We start from the raw sequence: 20,623 nt of genomic DNA, 5'->3' as shown, positions 1-20,623 counted from the left end.
TAGATCTTTAAGAGCTTAATTTTAAATAATGTAATTTGAAGTTGGCTCCTTATTGAAAAACTGCCTTAGGTGAAATTTTTAACAATGCCGTGGTGAAAGAATGTTAGAATCTGATGTTGGTAAGTTCTATGAGGGCTTCTTAAATTTTGTCGTGAGCCAACCTGTTAGGTATTACAATTTTTATAATGCGCCCTTTTTGATATCATTTACATTCGCAAACATAATCAATTACGAAAATTGTTTTGCCTTCACATGTTTTAAACTAAAACTTATCAGTTAATATTAATGATTTCAATTTCTTTTAATTCCTAATTAATCTTTAAAATTTCCAATTTTTCATATTTGTAATATACCTATAATTTTTTTGTATAAAAATAGAACTATTACGATAAGCTTAAGAAGCCCTAATTTCTAAACAATGAACATTTACATTAAATAATTTCTCAAATATCAATATTGGGGAATAATTCCAATGGTAAGTAAAATTGTAATTTATAGATTTTTATTGTCATTTATAAATTTAGAATTTTATTAACATATATTTTTGTTGAAGCAAATGTTTTGTAAATGATTCACAGTTTTCAGGAGTGACCCATGTACAGAATTCTGCATTTTTAAAATTAAACGTTTTATTTATAATTAATAAATGATTATTGTTTTAAATGAAAATATCCATAATTTTCTACAAACATTATTTATTAAATAAGGATATTTTTGCATACCAGACTGTTAAGCAAGATAGAGTTAATTTTCAGAAATATTATTTTGAGTATTCAGTTTTAATTTCTAAATTGAATTTCAAGTTATGCTAAATGGCTCATTTCATCACTTGTTGACATCATTCTTTACTTAAAAATAGGATAACGGTTAAGAACAAGATAAAGAATGCCCGAGTGGCTCCTACTTAGCTCCTAAATAATGCCTTTGAGCAAGCACATGGTTGATTGATCCATTTTTATTGTTAGAGGGGATAATTCTTTGGTACAGAAAATATGTTAAAAATCGGCATGTCTAATGTAAAAACTATGTACTTAATTTTATTCACCTAGCACATTGCAGTTTTGAAATCTGTGTTTAGATGCGTATGGATACAGCCCTTTCATCAACGGCTTTTGACTAAAATTTGACACATCTATCCACAAAATGTATTTTTTATGCATTTATTAATAAAGTAAAAAAAATACAGCAGTATAATAAAATACAAATCATGTTTATATATCCTTACAAAATAAACTTGAAAATAAAAAAGCCATATTTCAATCAATTTATATAAAATTCTACATCGATCAATGTGTTAAAAGCTCTTCAAGCTTTCTTTTATAAGTAAACTTCTTAAAATTAAAAACATCAAGCCAGTTTAACCTAATCGTGCAGGCATTTCTCTGATACATTGGAATCGCCATTAGAAAACCGTTATTTGACCACTCGTGGTAGATTTAGTGTTACTTTCCTGCGAGTAATACAACTTGCTCTTCTTAAATGTGCATATTTTTAATGTCTACTCTTGCTAATGGTAGGTAAGGCGATGTACAAGCTTTGCATAGATTGATGCTTACCAATGATGTAACATAAATTTAAAACACACTTGATAATTTGTTTTAGCGCAGCTCCGTGGTTTGAACTACAGTTTAGTTGGTTTGTAACAAATCTTTCACATCTACATTTTTTACATTGATTAAAATTTATCTTGATCTTATATTAGTTATATAAATGGAGATATGCAATGGTCAATTTTATTAACTTTTTGTTTTTTACATTTCAAAATGCAAACTTCGGGAGCCGAGATGTTGCAAGTTACAGAGGTTCTCTGGAAACTCTGAAATTAGTCAAAACCTCTGAATAAAAAGTGTTGTCACAGGAGTCTAATGATGATGGATGATCTTTGGCAACGGATGATCCTTCTAAAACATTTATTGATATCAAATCAACTCTGGAGTTTTACCTTACTAGATCAATGGATGAATTTTTTTCAGCTACAAAGAGAATGAAAATAGTTGGAAGGTAAATTCATTTTCATTCATTAATTTAAAATTATTTTCTTTTGCAATTACTGTTTTTTTCTCTTATACAATGGACTCTCCTATGACACAGCTCTATATAAACTAGATCACATAAAGCATTAAATAAATTTTGACTAGGTTTCACAAATCTCGGAAAAAAAAAAGTTATATATTAATCTTAGCACTTAATTTTTGTCCTTGTTCAGTAAAGAAAATTTATGCAGATATATATTAATATAAACATTAAAACTGATGCTTTAACTTCCCCCTAGCAATAAGCGCACATAAAAGTTCGAGACCTGTTTGAACTTGATATTGGAGTTATAATTAACTGGTATTCATTTCACCACATACTGACATAATTTGTCATTTAGAAATCAGATGCCTGTTCAGAAAAAGGTAAAGATGCATGAATATTTCCTGGTTAATTGCTGAAAATGTCCGTTGAATGCTCCATTTGATATAATTATGATCACTCTTCGTTGTTGGAGAGTCTATTTCATTTATGTTAATTATATAATAATTGTATATATCAAATTATTTGTAAACATGCCATTTTATTTTTACAAAGTAGATTGAGAACCGCAATTCTCGCATTGATTTAGTATATTAATTTATTCATTAATTCATTTGATTTTGTTTATAATATTTACATTTATCTAAAGATTTAACGCAAAGGGCCGTTTGACACTTTCAGTATCCTGGGGAAAACGCAGAGGAAAGTTGTGCTTGCCTCTCTTAATATATAATAATTTTAACTGCACCTCCCCCACAAAAAAATTATAATTCCATATTAGCATAAATAGTTTTTCATGGAAATATGATGTGTTGCTCATGTTCTTTTATAACTCTTATAGGTATCGGCATTTGTATAAATCTGCGAAAAGACTGATAATTTGAAAACATTCCAGTCCTATAACTTAATGGTATGTATAAAATATCACTTTTTTCCCGAATATTTATCTTAAAAATGGCAATGTCTTTCCTAAAAATAAACAAATAAGAGTCCATCGTTCGAAACGAATCGGCATTGTGGACAGGAACAATTGGTGAAACTGCTTTTACATGCAATAAAATATCGATTTTGGAATGCTTAAGTTTTCTTTTTCTTTACCATTTCCCGTTATGTCAATAACTTAAAAAAAGTCATGCATGCTTTTAACTTTTCGGTAAAAAAAAAAACAAAAAAAACCCCTTTTCTTACTTACAAAATTTGCATTGCTTGTATTTGCTACGTATTGCTAAAATATCAGAAAAATACATCATTATGTACAGTTAAAGATATGTATGATATTTTAAACTTTGAACACTTTCCTTCAAAGGAATGACCGCCAGTCGATTTGTAAATTTACGACTATGTGAATGGAATAATTCGAAAACCCAATTTCTTTAAACAAAGTGAATTTGGAATGGGATCTCATCACCATTACTTTTGATCTGTTTGAACTTTAAATCTAATCAATGGGAAGGAAATGTTTCAAAATAAGTATTCGATTTTCTTCTCTGTGCTATGAAGCTCAAAATTTGCCATCTTCTGTTAATATAAGAGAGAAAGGTGAAGGTAGAACACCACCTCTGGCTCATCACTGCTGTCCCCAAGCTTTCAGCCAATCTTGTACTTGTATTACAATAATATTGAACCCTTGCATTCGTACATAAATTCCGATTGTTATTGTGCAAGAAGCATCGTTTTCAAATTCTTGTTGGGTAATGATTATTATATAGCCCGTACAAGAGAAAAAAACTAACATTAATTTTTAGGAATTGTAACAAACTTGCAATTAGTTTTGAGATCTATGCACTAAAAGGAAACTTTATATCCACATATATATAATAATGCACCTCATTAATTTTAGATCTGAAAGAGTTAAATAAATTGGTGTTTTTGTGAGCCTGCACTGTTTTGTCTTGAAGGAAATTAAGACGCATATGTTATGGCATGTGCTTTAAAGAGCTCTATAATGAAAACAGCCGTAACAAAAAACTTAACAGTAAATAAAAAGTGAAGTATTTGAAATGAATTCTCCGAGTTTTGTTCAAAAGAGACTTTTTTACTCAACTACTAGAATTGAGTAATATATAATATAAGGTAGAATTTTGTTGTTGAAACTTCATTTCTTTATGTGCTAAAGTTAGAATTTTTCCTTTCTCGTTTACGAAGCGCTGAGGAAGTATTACAGTAGGCAAAAAATTCAAATTGAGAGACTGAATCTCCACGTTTCAGATCGTCCCGAGTTCGGAAAATACATTTTTAAAAACACTTTAATTATATCAAGAGGATCAGCGTTTTGAAGCAGTTGTAGAAGAATTTTGATGCAGATTATATCTATGTAGAACCAAATTTTCATATCGGATTTTTAACTTAGTGTTTTTACTTTCTCGTGTACAAAGCATATATACAAAGGAAAAGTATTGTATTGAATTCGACTTTTTGACGAATCGCCACGTTCTGAGAGCGAAAAACACATTTTTGGAATTGTTTCATGAACTTAATATCGCAAAAACATTTCTAGCTAGACGAATGAAATTTGATATGTAGTGTTTACACAAAATTAATGGTTTCTGTCTGATTTTGAACGGAGTCTATTCGTAGAAAGTCTGTCTGTGCACGAACCTACAACTCTATTAAAGATGAATGCGTATGTTAATTGAACTTCTCAGTATCAGACCGTTTGACCTACAGTTACTAAATTTGGGTCATACATACCTTGGAGGCTAAGAAAGTGCATTTCAGATAGATTTTTAAAATTTTAATTAAAAATTAAGTTGAATTTTGTCGTTTTTTCTTCATAAATTCCGAAGAATGAAAAAACCACAAATATTTTATCATTCCAATATGTATAAAAATACCTATTTAATAAGCGTGCAAAATTTTAAATTTTTGGAATTATTATTTTTTTAATTTTTAATAGATTACATCTGTTACACTGAAGTTCAAACTATTTTCCTTATTTCTTCACCTATCTAATTACTTGAATTTTTTTCTGTAGTTGAAAGAAGAAAGGTTCTGTTTAATATTGTTACGAAATTTTTTTTCTACAAAAATACAACTAATCAATCGTAAAGACGCAGCACATTTAATTGCTAGTTCAGCAGCTTTCTTGCTGTTTAATCCTCCAGTTTCTCTACGTGTCGGCGACTCCGACTTCTCTCACACACCATCTCTGACGATATACACGACTTGCCACCAGAATAGTAGTTTTTGATGGAGAGCCTGGGCGATCAGCCTATAATCTCCGCTCCCTAATCGTGCTATTGGAAGATAACTGTGCAAACATAGTATAACATAATAATGTAGTGCATAGTAATTTAGAAGTTTTTGAAAAGAAAGAAAAAAAAAAAAAGAGAGAAGGAAGAAAAGGATAAAAATAAGAAGATTACAAGAATAAAATAATTCCATAGTAAATAAGAAAGAAGGGATGAAACTGATAAGAATACGTCTAAGTTAAAGTACTTAATGGGTTGGGAAGGGTTAGTAAGGGCGTTGGCTGGTCAGCAATTCGATCTTCATTCTCGTCCGTCTGGCAGAAAAGGAGATAAGAACCGGTTCGAACAGGGTTCTTAGTTGTTTATGAAGTTCCCCAAGGTCGACGCGTGCCTGGCACATGGCTTCTTAATAGTCGTCGTCTTTCTTCTTTGCGATTTTGCGGTTGGTCATGCCTTTGACTCCTTTTTAATGGATTTTCCCCCCAATTCATGCGGTCTTTTCTTGTACAATGGATCGTAAGGGTTGTATGTGAAAATTTGATGATGTGAAAGGTTGATATGAAAATCTTTTCTCATGTTGTTATTTCTAACAAACCAGGGCATGTTGGAGATTTGCCTGAGGATTTTATTTTGCAGGATTTCTAGCTTGGTGATGTGGGTCTGCGCTGCAACCTCCCAAATCGGGGCTGCATAGGTGAGAATTTGTCTAAGAATAGATTTGTAAATGAGGATTTTATTTTTTATGGAGAGTTTGGAGTTGTGGTTGATAAGTGAGTATAGGGTGGCTTTTGCTGTTAGGTATTTCTTCCTGATGGAACTAATGTGTGGCCCAAACGTGAGTTTTTGATCAAGGATTACGCCTAGGTATTTAGTTTCTTTTTGCCAGGGGATTGTAATTTTGTTGAGGGTAGGAGGAGTTGGTTTATTTTTCTTGCTTGAGAAGTAGATTGCCTGACTTTTTTCTGCGTTTACTTTAATCTTCCATTTAATGAGCCATTTTTCCAATTGGTTAAGGTGAAGTTGGAGGTCATCTGCTATTTTATTTCTGTTTTCATTAGTGCTGAGAATTGCCGTATCATCGGCGAAAAGATATAGTTGCGTTCTTGTGGTTCTAGTGATGTCATTGATATAAATGTTGAAACAGATTGGTGCAAGAATGGAGCCCTGGGCTATGCCAGCTTGGAGTGGTTTGGGTGAGGATAATTCCTCTTCAACACGAACTTTGAATTTTTGGAATGTTAAGTAAGATGCTAGGAGCTTGATTAGGCCGTCCGGGATATTTAGTTGGATTATTTTGTAGATGAGTCCCTTGATCCAAACCTTGTCGAAAGCTTTCGCAATATCCAAGAAGACTGCACCAGTGTCTTTTTGATTAAGCCATCCGTGTTTGATAATTTCAGTCATTCTAAATAACTGGGCTACTGTGGAATATTCATTACGGAAACCAAATTGATACGGAATAATTTTGTCTTCGATTTCTGGTTTTAACCTATTGTAAATAATTTTTTCGATAATTTTGCTGATGGTGGGGAGGAGGCAAATAGGTCGATAACTTGTTGGGTTGTGGGCTTGTTTTCCTGGTTTGTTAATTGGGATGACTTTGAGGTTTTCCAAGCATATGGGAAGTCATAATATTTCATTATTGCATTGGTGAGTTTAGTGATTCTAAATATGGTTTTAGTTGGTAGGTTTTTGAGCATTTCATTTGTCATGCAGTCTTCACCCGGAGTTTTTTTTTCTTTTTTGTATTTTTAATAGCTTCTATGATTTCGTCAGGTTTACAAGGTTGAATTGGGTTTTGAGTTTGCTTATTTCAAAATTTTCTTATTTTTTCTGTGGTAGCGTCTGCAATGGGATTTAATTTAAATTGGTCTTCAAGATTGTGAGCAAGTTCTTCTGCCTTTTCCTTGTTGCTGTAGGCTATTGTATTTATTTCTCTGAGGAGGGGGGATGCGAAACTTGTTGCCTGTGAATTTTTTGATAAGTTTCCAGATCGAGTTATCTTCGACGTTAGCGTTTTCGATTTTATACTCCCAGCTATAGCTTCTATGCTCTTTCCACATCCTGGTTAATATTTCTTTAGCACGATTGTAATTTTTCTTGTCTACGGGGTGTCTTGTTTTTTGCCAAGTTTTCCTAAGTCTATTTCTGATGGTTGTTTGTGCTTTTATTTCTGAAGGGGTTACAAGGGAGCTAGCTTTATGAAGTTCGGCAGTTTGATAGAAGGCATTATAGATTTCGGTGGTTATATTTTTTGTTTCTTTATCTATTGCTTACTGGAGAGTTGAGTTTATTATTTAGTTGCGTGTTTTCGTTGAGGTATTTCCTGAATTGATACTAGTTTGGCTTGATTTTGTAGTATTTTTTTTTTTTTTTTTTTTTTTTTTTTTGTTGATTTCTGCGATATTGATGTAAAGGGGGATTGGTAGGTGATCACTGGAGAGTTCTGTAACTGTTTTAATTACGTGGAGGTAATTAATATTTCTGGTTATTGCAAAGTCAATTATTGTTTCTATGATTTTGGTAAATCATGTTGGATAGTCAGGTGCTATAATTTTCATTTTAAGTTTTCTGGTGAATTAATTTAATCTCATACCGAGAGGGTTGGCTTTTTCACAGTTCCAATTTTTATGTTTTGCGTTAAAATCGCCAATGAGGATGGTTTCAAAGTTGGTCTGGATTAGCGTTTCGATATCTATTACAAAGGCGTTATCAGAGCATGGGGGAAGGTAGGTGGAGATGATATTTATATTTTTGTTGTGGATGGTAGTATGGATTGAGACTATAGTTGCTTCCAGGTATCTGAGCGTTGGGTTCGGATAGTAAGAGTGTTTAATATTATTTTTAATGAATATGCCAGTTCCTCTGATACTACGTCCTGTTCTGGTGGGGTTTGAATAGAAGGTATAATTTGCTATTGCAGTTTTATTATTAGTGCGGAGGTGGCTTTCTTGAACTGCCATTATGTCTGGGTTGTATTTTGTTGTGAAATCGTGGAGTTCGTTGATTTTTATTAATGAGTACATTTGCGTTCCAAGAGCAGATAAGGAGACCAGATTTGCTATTGTTCATATTAGGGTGTTGAAGAGGGAGTTATCAAAGGCTTCTGCCAGGATGAATAGTTTGTTTTGTGGGTTATTGTCGTTGTCTAATTTATTTAGTAAATCTTTCATATTTGGTATTGCTTGCATAATGGACTTCAGATATTTCACTAGCTTGAATATGTCGGAAAAATCTTGATTGCTGTCTGGGTTGCTTGGTATTTGGGTGGGATTTCTGCTTATGGTTGGTGCGGTGTGACTTTTTTCCTGTTGTGGGGTTTCCTGAGTAGGTGGGACTTTAAATAGGGATGCAAATGATTTTCCTTTTTGAATTGCGCTGGTGTTCTGTAATTTTGGGAATTTATATACACGACTTCTTCCCAGCTTCAGAGTGTTCGTCTTTTATAGTTCCGGGAGGCGGGGCTATAATCTTCAGATCAATCAGAGCGTACCTGGCTGTATCACGGGTCTTAGTGGATGCATCGTAAAAGTTCTCGAACTTTCCAGTATTATCCATTTAGTCGCCAAACTCGTCAAATTCGTCGCCAAGTCGTCTAATGATCGCCAAGCTCTCAGGTTATTGACGCACAGGACAGATCTTACAAAGGGTTTGAATGGTTTTTCCCAGGATGACGCTATTCGTGCCGGGTAGCAAAATTACCAATTTGTAACAATATCTTTGTAGTTCATAACATGAGTTATAAAGTGAAGTTACAATACCGCAAACTTTCGAAGATAGATTAATAGACAATCGACATTTACATTTTTAGTAGCGTCATGATGTCACGGTACTGGCCCCCATTCGGAAGGTTCATATTCACAATCGAAACAACTTAAGACAATAATGTAGGACGACTTTATCACCCAGAAATTTGGTGGAGTCACAGTTATATATAAATTATTTGACTGAAATTTGAAATATGTACTCAATCGCACTGGCTGGTTACCTGAGGCGATAAGTAAATAATAATTGCAAAAAGAAAAGGCTTTGATCAAATTTTGAACCAAATTCATTTATTGGTTGGCTGTTGGTTTCCTGCATTTTCAATTCCAATAAATTCAACTCTGAAACGCAGCATTTTTAGATAAATAGAATTTAGTACTCAATTTTAACATCTAAAATATAGAACTTTTCAATAAAATTGAATCGAATTTGACAAAGAGTTGATATCTGTCTAAATTATCTGTCTATATCTATTTGAATTATCGGAAACACGATAATTCAAATATAAATGATTTAAGTAAATAAGATTTCGTTATGTAGTTATGTTGCTAAAATTGTAATTCTGCGTCAAATTTTGTTTGATTTAATTGAAAAACAATGTGCCCAAAATGTATAAATATTGCTTTAAACTATACTATGAAGCACAAATTTTTCCTGTACAGGTCTCTGAAAATAAAATTCTGAATACTCGTGGCAATCAAAGCTTTTCCGAGTTCCACAATTTTATGCAGGCAGGGTCAAAATAACATACCTATTCCAGAATAGGCCAGAAAGTTTCGAGAAGACCAACCTCAGGTTTTAATTTTTAAACCAGATTTAGTGGCTTAGTGAGACACTTTTCATTGATAACTAAGAATATAATTAATTTTTTAAGTGGAGTGGGATACTTTCGGCAATGTTAATAGTCAAAAATTCAGTTCTAAAATGGAGTTTTTCGCCAGTAATTTTTGTATCTAATTGGTAATTTAGATCATATAAAACGAATGATTTATTTTAATTATAAAAAAAATAGAAAAATATTTGTCTTTTAAAGTATTTTTTAATGGCAAATTGATTATACGTTGTGATGCGATAATGTTCAAGTTCATAACCACAGATCTGTATCCTTCAAAAAAAAAAAAATAATTCAGAATAAATGACTCCAAAATTAGCATAATATGAGTATAGGTTTAATAATTGCAGTGAATTTATTTTCAGTAAAAGATGCTAATTATAAAAATTTCAAAAAATGAATATCGTGTAACTTGAAAATCTAAAAAAAAATATATCTTGCATGATAAATCTAATATATAGAAATCTCGTGTCGCGTTGTTTGTTCGTACTGCTCCGAAACGACACCAACCGATTTTTATGAAATTTTTTATGTGTATTTGGTAGGTATGAGAATATGTCCTAAAGTATATTTCATTATGCTAGGTAATTAGGGTGCCCCTATCCAAATGTTTTTCTATTTTTTTTATCTGACATCAAAAAATACCTCTAACCACAAAATCTCATTCTCCTACCCCCCCCCCCACACACACAATTTTTTAATCGAGATTTTAGTATTTTTGTGTGAACTATATCCAAAGAATTAAGCCGTCGTTAATAAAGCTCAATATGTATGTATGTGTGTGTGTGTTGGCGCTCTACCAACCATACCGTTTTACCTACAGCTGCCAAATTCGGCATGTTTATACCTTGGAGGTGGATATGTGCACCTCGGAGCAATTTTTTAAAGTTTTTAATTAGAATTTTAATTAAAAATCAATCGAAATTTCGGCGTTTTTTGCCATGAGTTCCGAAAGTATTACTGCACAAAATTGATTTTTTGCATCAAATTAAAGTTTAAAAAATTATCTTTTTAATGATATCAATTCTTTAATCTATAAATTAAGTTCTTATTTTTACGAATTTTTAAAGATGTATTTCAACCATATTTTTCAACACTATATTTCTCACAAAATAAAAATAAAATTTAATTTGCACGAGCACGTTACGAGTGCATAGGAAAAATTATCTAATTATTAGCTTTCATCAAAATGTTGTCATCATATTGACAAAAGCTTATATTTAAAATAAATAAATTGAAAATTAAACATACAAAAATGTAATTTCCACCATGTATCTATATGAAATTAAATAGGATATTTTATAAAAAGTAAATGCAAAGTAAATATTTCTATGATCTTTTAAAATACCAACATTATTAATTCCATAAATCAGTTATACTTAAGGTAAATATGGTTTAATATATATCCATTCAATTCAATGCCCAACGGTTAATTTGTAAACCTTTAATAATAGAAATGCATGTAGTAAAATTGTCTAAATGAAGTAAACAATTATATTTTATACTAGCCGCCTTTGGCGACCAGCCGGTTCGCCAATCTTAATGTTCGTTTAAATTTTAATAATTAAATAGGTTGAACCGGAGTTTAACCCCCTTCTTCGCCAAGTTGCGATAACGCGCCAAAGCTGGCAATCTATAATTGAAGATCTGCTCCTTTGCTTTTGAACATTTCGCAAGACCGTTGCTGGCGATTTTTAAAAATTGGCCATTCAGGGGGTTAAACTCCGGTCGTACCATTAAATATTTTACGCAATTCCAACTTTAATCGATTCTTCATCACAATATTTTAAAACTTCAAATTTTGATAGTCATATAATTTACTCATAATATTATAAAGGCCTTCAGTCATAACGTAATATGTATCTCTCTAATTTTCTGTTACCTCCCGTAGAATTTATGCTTTAAATTAAAGTGTAAATGATTAATCTGCAATTAATATACTAATATTTTTTACTGACACAAAGCATTTTATTTTAATAATATGATTACTGATAACAGAGTCACTGAGCGTTTAAACTTTATGGGCACCAAAGAACATCTTTCTTAATTTATGTAATATCTCAAGAATTTGTCAACAAAATTTTCTCAGATTCATCATGAACAGATCGATTAATTAACAATTTATAATTTTAAATGCATCAAACACTAAGAAAATAAAATGAATCGTTTAAAATAATCGGTCGGAAACAGGTTTAAAAAAACTACTTAAAAAACGATGTACTTAAAACTATAAGCATATACAAAAAATATATAACTAACGTAAATACAATTTACTTACAAAAGCATGCAACTAACCTAAAAATAATTTAAATCATCCATTGAAATGGTTGTCATGTCAACAATCAGAACACATTGCGCATGCGTGAATTTTCTTCGCCAGTTACGGTAACGCAAATGTGTGAATTTTTCTACGCCAGTTGGGGTAACGCTATGCAGATTAGACATTTTTAATTTAATTTATTCTGTGTTATTTTAATTCAAAAGTACTTCAGAATGAATCTGAAACATGTATTAATTAACAATGTTTAATTTTAAATGCATAAAATATTAAGAAAATAAACAGTATCGTTTGAAATAATCGGCCGAAAAATGTTAACCCTAGCCTCATTACTGTTGGGAGAAAAAAAAAACCCCTGAAGCCTTACTCATTTGGCGGTGGGGAAAATGGAAAGTTAGTTTTTAATTAATAATTAAAATTCTAATTAAAAATTCAAAAAAAGGGACCCCAGGTGCACATTCCTGACCTCTAAGGTATACATGTGCCAAATTTGGTATCTGTATGTCAAATGACCTGGCCTGTAGAGAGCCAACACACACACACACACACACACACACACACACACACACACACACACACACACACACACACACATTCAGCTTTATTTATAAGTATAGATAACTTGAATCTATAAATTCTCTAAGAAATGACGAATGTTTATCTAGATCCTCTCTTCTTTGATTCTCAAGAATATTTAGCAAAATATTCTTGAGATACAAATATTTAAAATAAAAACAGTTGCTTTCCAATCAACTAAATTAGTCTTTAAAACTGATTTATTTATGAATATTTAAATATCATTATTTAATAAAAATGGGTGATTTTAGACCACTTTATCTCAAAGATATCTCAATCAGCGCCCGGAGTTTCTCAAGACTTATTGGCCTAGGATTATGAAAATGTTGATTTTTCTAAACTATTCTATTGAAATCTTCATAAATCGATCATATCTGACAACAAAAGATAGATCATTTACTTATTTAAAAGTTGCGGTGTCAAGAATATTTCGAGAACATAATCTCTTAGGACCAAAAGACTGTATAAAATAAAATAATAAAATTTAGATAAAGATTAATTTTGATAATTTAGATTTTATAACTTTTTTAAGTATATTTATAGACAGAAAAAAAGTATATATTTAAGTCCTTTTGAAAATAATACCAAAAACTGAATTTTATGATAAATCTTTGTAGAATAATTCTTAAGATACTGCATAAATTATGAAAATTATTCTGTAGTGCACGTATAACTTAAATTCTGAACAATTCTGTTTCCAGTACTCGTATTAAAAAAAAAAAAAAAATCGTTGTTTCAGTAAAAAATGTTTTTTTACATTGATTGCAGTTTAATCATTGCCACTTTAATTTTATTAAAGCGGCACGGATTGAAAATTAGAGAGAGTGAGATAGTACATTATGGCTTTAGGTCGTTTTAAAAGTATGAGTGAATTATACGACTCTCAAAATTTGAAGCTTAAAATATTTTGATGAAGAAGCAATTGAAAACACATAAAATATTTGTGTGTAACGTGAAATTTTAAGGAGCATTAAGATCGGCGAACTAGCTGGTAGCCAAAGGCGGCTAGTAACCTCTAAAATAATTACTATTCCATAAAAAAATAAAAATATAATTAATAGATGTATTATGTTTGTAAATATTGTTGTATACATCTTCATAAGATTCCCTCTAGGCGTACCGAAATTTGTAGAAAACATGCTTCGAGAAAGAGGCAAAAATGTCTTTTTTCTCAATAAATTTCTGTTGGATTCATTGTTAAAGCCTAATTTATAAACTTTTCATTTTTAATATCTACATAAATTATGCATATTTTGTAATCAGTGAAATGTCCCCTAACTTATTAGATTATAATTGAAAAATCAATTTTTTGAAGGCTCAGATGTTCCCAGTATCCTTTAATTGGTGTTGAGACTTAATATTAAATACTTCAGTTCATTGTATCTTTTCATTCATTTTTTATTGCTCCAGTAGATCTAAAAGCAGAATTAATCAAAATCAAGAAATCGTAATTTGATTATTACAATTCTTTTTCTTAATTGCAGTGCTTAATTTAAAAATTAAAAAGCTGGAGATGGATGAGCAACTGCTGCGAGAGTTGATTCTATATAAACTAAAAAGGCTTTAACTCGTTCTTTTTCACTCTTCAAGACTGATATTCTTGCCGAAATAATTCCATGTTAAAAAAATTTCGGAAAATGCTATAAAAATTAATGGCGATATACAGATTACCTCTTATTATGCTCCAGTAACTGATTTCTAAACTGGTAAAGACAGAGTTTGTAAATATATATTTTTTAAAGTTACGAAATTAAACTTTTTATATTTTTACCCCTCCTGTCATTCATATTTAATTAACAAGTAATATATATGTAAACTTAAGTCAATTCCTTCTTAGGCCAATAAATTTGTTTTATTGTAAATACTTTTTATTAAATAATTACAATTAATATAAATATCTACATACATATGATAGAATTACAATATTAATTGGCAATATAGAGCTTGGCGATCATTTGGCGACATAATAGAAAATACTGGATAAATTTAATTATATTTGAAAAAAAAAAAAAAAAAACTGTTTAAACATCAAGTGTCTTTCAATACAGGTTTAAAGAATGTATTTGAACTTGAGTGGCTGAATAAAAAGTATTTTTATTAACGATTGAAAATTTGAACAAGATATTGTGTGTTATAATATAATATAGAGAGATGGAGATTAGTAGGAATTGAAAAAGGCTCTTGATACTATAAAATTTTAAAGAATACATTCATTCTTCTATGACTGACTACTACTGTTGAAATAATGATGTTAAAGACCGCCGTTTGAGAAAAATTTTGCTACTAAGTTAGCTGACTCGAGATGATAAATTTTAAGGTATTGTTTCGAAATTTAAATTATGCATTTCATGCTATTTCAAAATGTTCCTTAAAATAAATTTGGAGGAAATCCCTACTGAAGGTAAACGCCTGAAACTCAATCAATTTTAATCAGGAAACAGTGAAATTTTCTTTAGCGTATGTTTTAGTGCATCAACGTTTATTTAAATGCGACTGATGGTATCTTATAAACAGTTAGGAGTCTGTAACTTTATCAGAAAAGCCAGTATGATAAAAATAACAAAATATAATTTTTTCCATCATTTAAAGCATTTTTCCCAACTGCAACTTTCTGTCAATATCCAACGAAAAAACTAATAAATTTTGAGCCATTCTAAGAGAAGGCAATCTGTGTATTCATTTGAAAACTTATGCCGATAAATTTGTTGAAAAAGTAAAAAGTTGAAACTTGCGTAAGAAATAGCTGACGTTTCTTTTTATATGTTTCTTTTTATTAATAGATTAGAACTCGGTTAAGTATTTTAGTGTAAATTCACAGCAAAATGATGAGAATTATAATATATGAATATGGATAAAGCTCGGTTGTTCTAAGAAATAGTTTACTTAAAACAACCGGTGGGAATGTTCTTGTAACTTTCTCTCAATATAACCTAAGTCGTGTTCAGTTTCATCCATTAGTGACGAGAATTAAGTATATATTTTGGGATAAAACCTTCTTCCGTATTCCGATGAGGTCCAAAGTTTGACATAAATCATTATTTTTGTTATGGAGGTTGCATCCTAAATGACATGTATCTAGTATATTTCATTTATAAGTTGCCACTTAATTACAATGTAGTAGCCATTTTATAAACTGCTTAAACATTTTTAATGTGTAGAAACGAAGAAGTGGTTCTAACAAAACCCCTGCTTTTTTATATTTTTCTCTTCAAAGTAATATAATTTTTAAAAGCTAAACTTTAATGTCGTGAAACTGGAGTGGTCTCCGAAAAACTTTCTTTCGTTCTCTTTAATAAAAGTGAATTTCTTTTACGCATTTCCCCCAATCGGTTGATATGAAAATTTGACACACAACACAACTGCAGTCAGAAAATAACACACCAGATTTGAAATATATAAATCATTGCATTCACGTTTCTGAAAATACATACTGACCGATAATGAAGCCTTCGTTGGATTTCACATATAAGTTGTCTACTGCAGTTTGCAGTAGAATAGAAAATACAATTATTACATGTTTTACAATTGAGTTTACATGTTTTTGAAAGTAATAAATGATAGATGGTCAATCTCTTGTTGGATTTGGATCTAACTTTGAAAAATATCTATACTATAGATGTTCTGTGTATCGAATTTTATTTATCTTGCTTTCTTCGTTTCGTAATTATCTTGCTAATTTATATTCAAAAAGACTTGCTCTGAAACGAATTTTACTCAAAATTTGATGGAAATCTGCGAATTAGTGTGAAACATATACCAAATTTCATCGGTCTAATACAAAGTATTTTTGAGTTATCTTTCACAGATGGACAGATAGACAGACATTTTCCAAAAATGTGTTCATTGAACTTACCGAGACGTGGAAATTTCTCAGTCTCGAATTCGAGTTTATTGTCGATTAAAATATATTTTTCTATACTTCATATACGAGAAAGTAAAACAATTCTTGTATACTTTGTGATTAGAGTATCCAGTCGTTTTCCGATTTATTAAAACATTTTTTTCAAATTTCTGTCAAGTTGAACTAACTACTTTTGCACATCAATTCTATAAGAAATTTATCGACTTTACGTTTATTGTAAAGATTCGAACAAGAACGGTGTTAGGGGACCGGCTAGAATTCCATGAAACTGAATCTTTTGAACACAGAAAGCAGATAATGAATCGGTAAATTTCAAAAGTTATATTGCTTCTTATTCCTAGTACTAACAATGAAGGTGAACATGTGTATATATTAAATTTGATATATAATATAGGAAGATGGAAATGTGTAGCGCGTAGCGATTTGTTTGATATTTTAATTTAGTAGAAATGAAGCTGAATTTTGGAATTTTTTTGACTATAAATTTTTGGAAATATTATTGTACAAAAACGAATTGCATGCCATTTTAATGTTATAACATCAATTTAATAATAGATCAGTTTTTTCCTGAATTTTGGGAATTTTTTCTAAACATTTTAAACATATTTTCAATTTATTGCCTTTCTGCCTTTTAATTACATTTTCATTGCTCCATCAAGTATTTAATAACGTATTATTATTATTTTTTCATCTTCAAACCCTAAAGAGGAACCTCGTCTTCGAAAAAGGATACGGTTTATTATCCATGTGGCTTCCGAGATGAATAAGAGTAGTTACACTTCATCACTCTTTTACGTTTCTAATAACACGTTGATATCATGGGATTAGTCTGTATTAGAAAGATTCATGCAGGCTACAAATAGAAGATACGTCAAATAATTAAAACGGTAGGGCTTTAATGACTCACAAATTAAAGGAATAACGCAGCTAAACAACTGGACCGAAATCCTATATAATCACTACTTTCGGTGAACTTGCCTTTGCTCTCCCGAAATCTTTCTCGTGTGCTCTTTAATAAATTGGCATTGGCGTACAATAGTTACGAAATATTAACTTTTGGCGTGAATTTAGTATTTTTACTGAATCTCGTGTTGTCCTTGATGAATTATTTTGCGATAAATCCCTGGCATGCGCGAATAGTGTCCACAAATCGATTTTTTCTTTTCAGACAAGTATTTCTCTACCGATTAGAACAAAAGTTTGACGCGAAGCTGCACATGTAATCGCAAAATCAATTACAAGATTTAATATATTTAAGTCACTGCGTTTATGAATGATGGAATTTGTTTCTGAAAGTACAGACCGACAGTCAACCTGTTGTTGGATTTCGCACAAACCTTTATAAGTGCAAACACTATAGATGTTAAATCTCTATACCAAATTTTGTTTATCTTGCTCTCTTTGTTTTGTAATACTCGTTGGTACTTATATTAAAACAGCCGGACTTCCTCTGAGCAGATTAAAAATTTGATAGAAAACTGCAAATTCTGTATAATCAGCATATACCAAATTTCATTCGTTTAGGTCAAATCGATTTTAAATTTGTCACAGATATATGGAAGTCGGGAAGGTCTAAAATATCGAGATTCGTCACAATCTCCAATTCGAATTTTTTTGGCGATTATTATACTTTCTCTATACGTATTCGAGAAAGTAAAAAGGCCGGTTAGTGATGAATAGACACTTGGAATTTCGTAAAAACAGCCTATTTTTTCTGAAAGATATAAAGGTAATTTTTTAATCTCGCATTTTTTTCAAGTGTTTTTTTTAATAAAATGCAGAATTTTCAATGAAATTTCATAAAAATTTGCAGAATGTTTGAAAAAAATTGAATTATTATATTCACATGTAAAATGAATGCTGTACATGTTCAATGACTAATTATTTTTTGTAAATACGTTTTAATTGTACATGCGTTAAACCCAGTATATTTGCCCTCCCAAAAACCAAATATGGGCAACTGCATAAAAACTGCAACTGAATACATTCGCCATTCTGAAAAGATATCGCTGCTGCAGTGATCTAAATTTCATCATCTCTCTGAAGTTAAAAGATGGACTTTTAAAATATTTACACTTGAATCTTCGAATAAATCTTCAAATTCCATAAGAGGTTAGATATAAATTAAATATGTCTCCATATTTGCAAGAAACAGACTTAAGATAACATTTAAATTTGACTTAATATATGCATTTAAATTTGTGCAAAAAGTGAACTTCTAACATTATGTAACTTAATTTAACATATAATTAAAAGCATACGGACTACTTGAAGGCTTAACTTGTGCGCTAATCATGAAAGGGTATCGACAATATTCTTTACTGTATGAGGAAGTTTGTCCATTAATTTTGGGGATGATTCTGCCGGGATTGAATGCCGTTCGTCTAAAAGAAAATTGGAAACCCTGACATGCCTATAGGCCGTTAGAGTCTAAATCCAATTTGAAATTTTAGTTATTTTTCTCCTGTTTTTTAGGAATTTGACTGCATTGCACAGGATTTTGATCTCATTTCCATAAAATACTTGTGGGGTTAAACAGAATGTCGTATTTGAGCTAGATCATAAGGACTAACATCAAGGACAGGGGTTCTTAGTTATCTTTGTAAGAATAACATGCAATTTTTGTTTTCAATCTCATTATAATTGAAGTCACTTAATCGGAAATCTGCTATTTCTGCAAGTACTAATGGATTACATAATTAATTTTTTTGTTATTTGAGAACTTAAATTACTGCACTTTTTATTATGTATTTACAAATTAAGTATGAGGAAGCTTGTGTGATATATTTTTAATCTTAATTACAATTCGGGAATTACTGTTCCAAATTGAAAGAATAACTGTGTGTATTAAAGCCCATCTTTTAGCTGCTCTTTAGAGAACGATTTATTATTTTTTTTACTGCATTACGAGAATTTTAATGGCATTCATATGGAATTTTTTATACGGTGTCCTATATATTTGCCTTTAGAATTATAAAAGGTAAATATGCTATAATTCATTCATGCGTAGTTAATTTTTTTTCTAAAATACTTATATCTTTGAATATTCATTGAGGAGATTTGAGCACAATTTAGCATTTCACGAAATTAAATTTTGAACATTCTAAAAATAGTAGAAATGAAATTTAATTAATCCCTTCTGGTAAGGCTTATAAAAGTGAATACATTTCAATATGAGATACTTAGGTGTATTATGAGCCACTGAAATTATTTTTTATTTCCTTCCATGTAGTTGAAAATATCCAAATATTTATGAAATAAATATCAGTTGCAATTCCATGCTTGACCTTCTCTACGTCGATCAAGCAGTCTTATTGGCGAAATCTTTGACGTAATCCCAGATGATAAACCTAAATGGGATAAAATATAGTAATCGAGGAGGTCACAGAAATGGATCTTAAAATGGATGGATGGGTGAACCAATCCATCTTCGGGAAACGTTGGTTGAGGCAATCGCTCACAAATTTTGACGTGCAATATGGTAGTACTAATAACTTCCTTTTTAGATAGGGCGTCCCAAATATTAAACTTTGGAAAATCGCAAAGATGCTCGGCGGCTGCTTGAGACGTTTCACTGCCCCACATTCGACAGTTGTGATGATTCACACCGCTTGATATTCGAAAAATTGTTGAAAAAAAGAACAAAAATTCTAACATCACATTCTTGCTTATATATAATTTTAATTAATTTTTTAAAAGGTCCAATATGTTCGGGACATTTTATGTAATTCACTTTAGATTATAATACGTTTTGATACACATTTTGTAAGTTTCATTTGATTTGGTTGAAAATTCTGCGTTTTATAATCCTAAAAGCTTGTGAAAAATTTGGGATTTGAAAAAAACAAACAAATTATATTCCCCAATGTTTACGCTGTTTGCACGGAAATGCGTATAATCGTGCCTCACAGCATCTACCATTACTGAATGATCCGCATCATTATCTGCTTTCTGTTAAACGGCGGGAACAAAATAATTTTCATTTACTGCTTGTTTCTCTAAATGCCACATGGCGGAATCTTCACGGTAAAATGTGGGATTAGTTGTATATTTTTTATATAATAGTAATTTTAAGAGTTCGTCCATCATTTATGGTGAAATTC

The 20,623-nt window shown here is 30.8% G+C and overlaps 1 long non-coding RNA gene across 1 annotated transcript in view; it reads left to right on the top strand.

The window, feature by feature from the left end:
- Positions 1 to 2,859: 2,859 nt before the first annotated feature.
- LOC129976728 (uncharacterized) overlaps positions 2,860 to 20,623 on the top strand; it is a 36,964-nt gene continuing 19,200 nt past the window's right edge. Inside the window, exon 1 of the long non-coding RNA XR_008785182.1 lies at positions 2,860 to 2,926. This is a non-coding gene — a long non-coding RNA (uncharacterized LOC129976728). The remainder of the gene's footprint in view (positions 2,927 to 20,623) is intronic.

The sequence above is a fragment of the Argiope bruennichi genome, chromosome 7 (genome assembly GCF_947563725.1).
Source record: "Argiope bruennichi chromosome 7, qqArgBrue1.1, whole genome shotgun sequence".
Lineage (NCBI taxonomy): Eukaryota > Metazoa > Arthropoda > Arachnida > Araneae > Araneidae > Argiope > Argiope bruennichi.
Note: the sequence above shows the minus strand (reverse complement) of the source record. Positions and strands in the feature narration are given on the sequence as shown.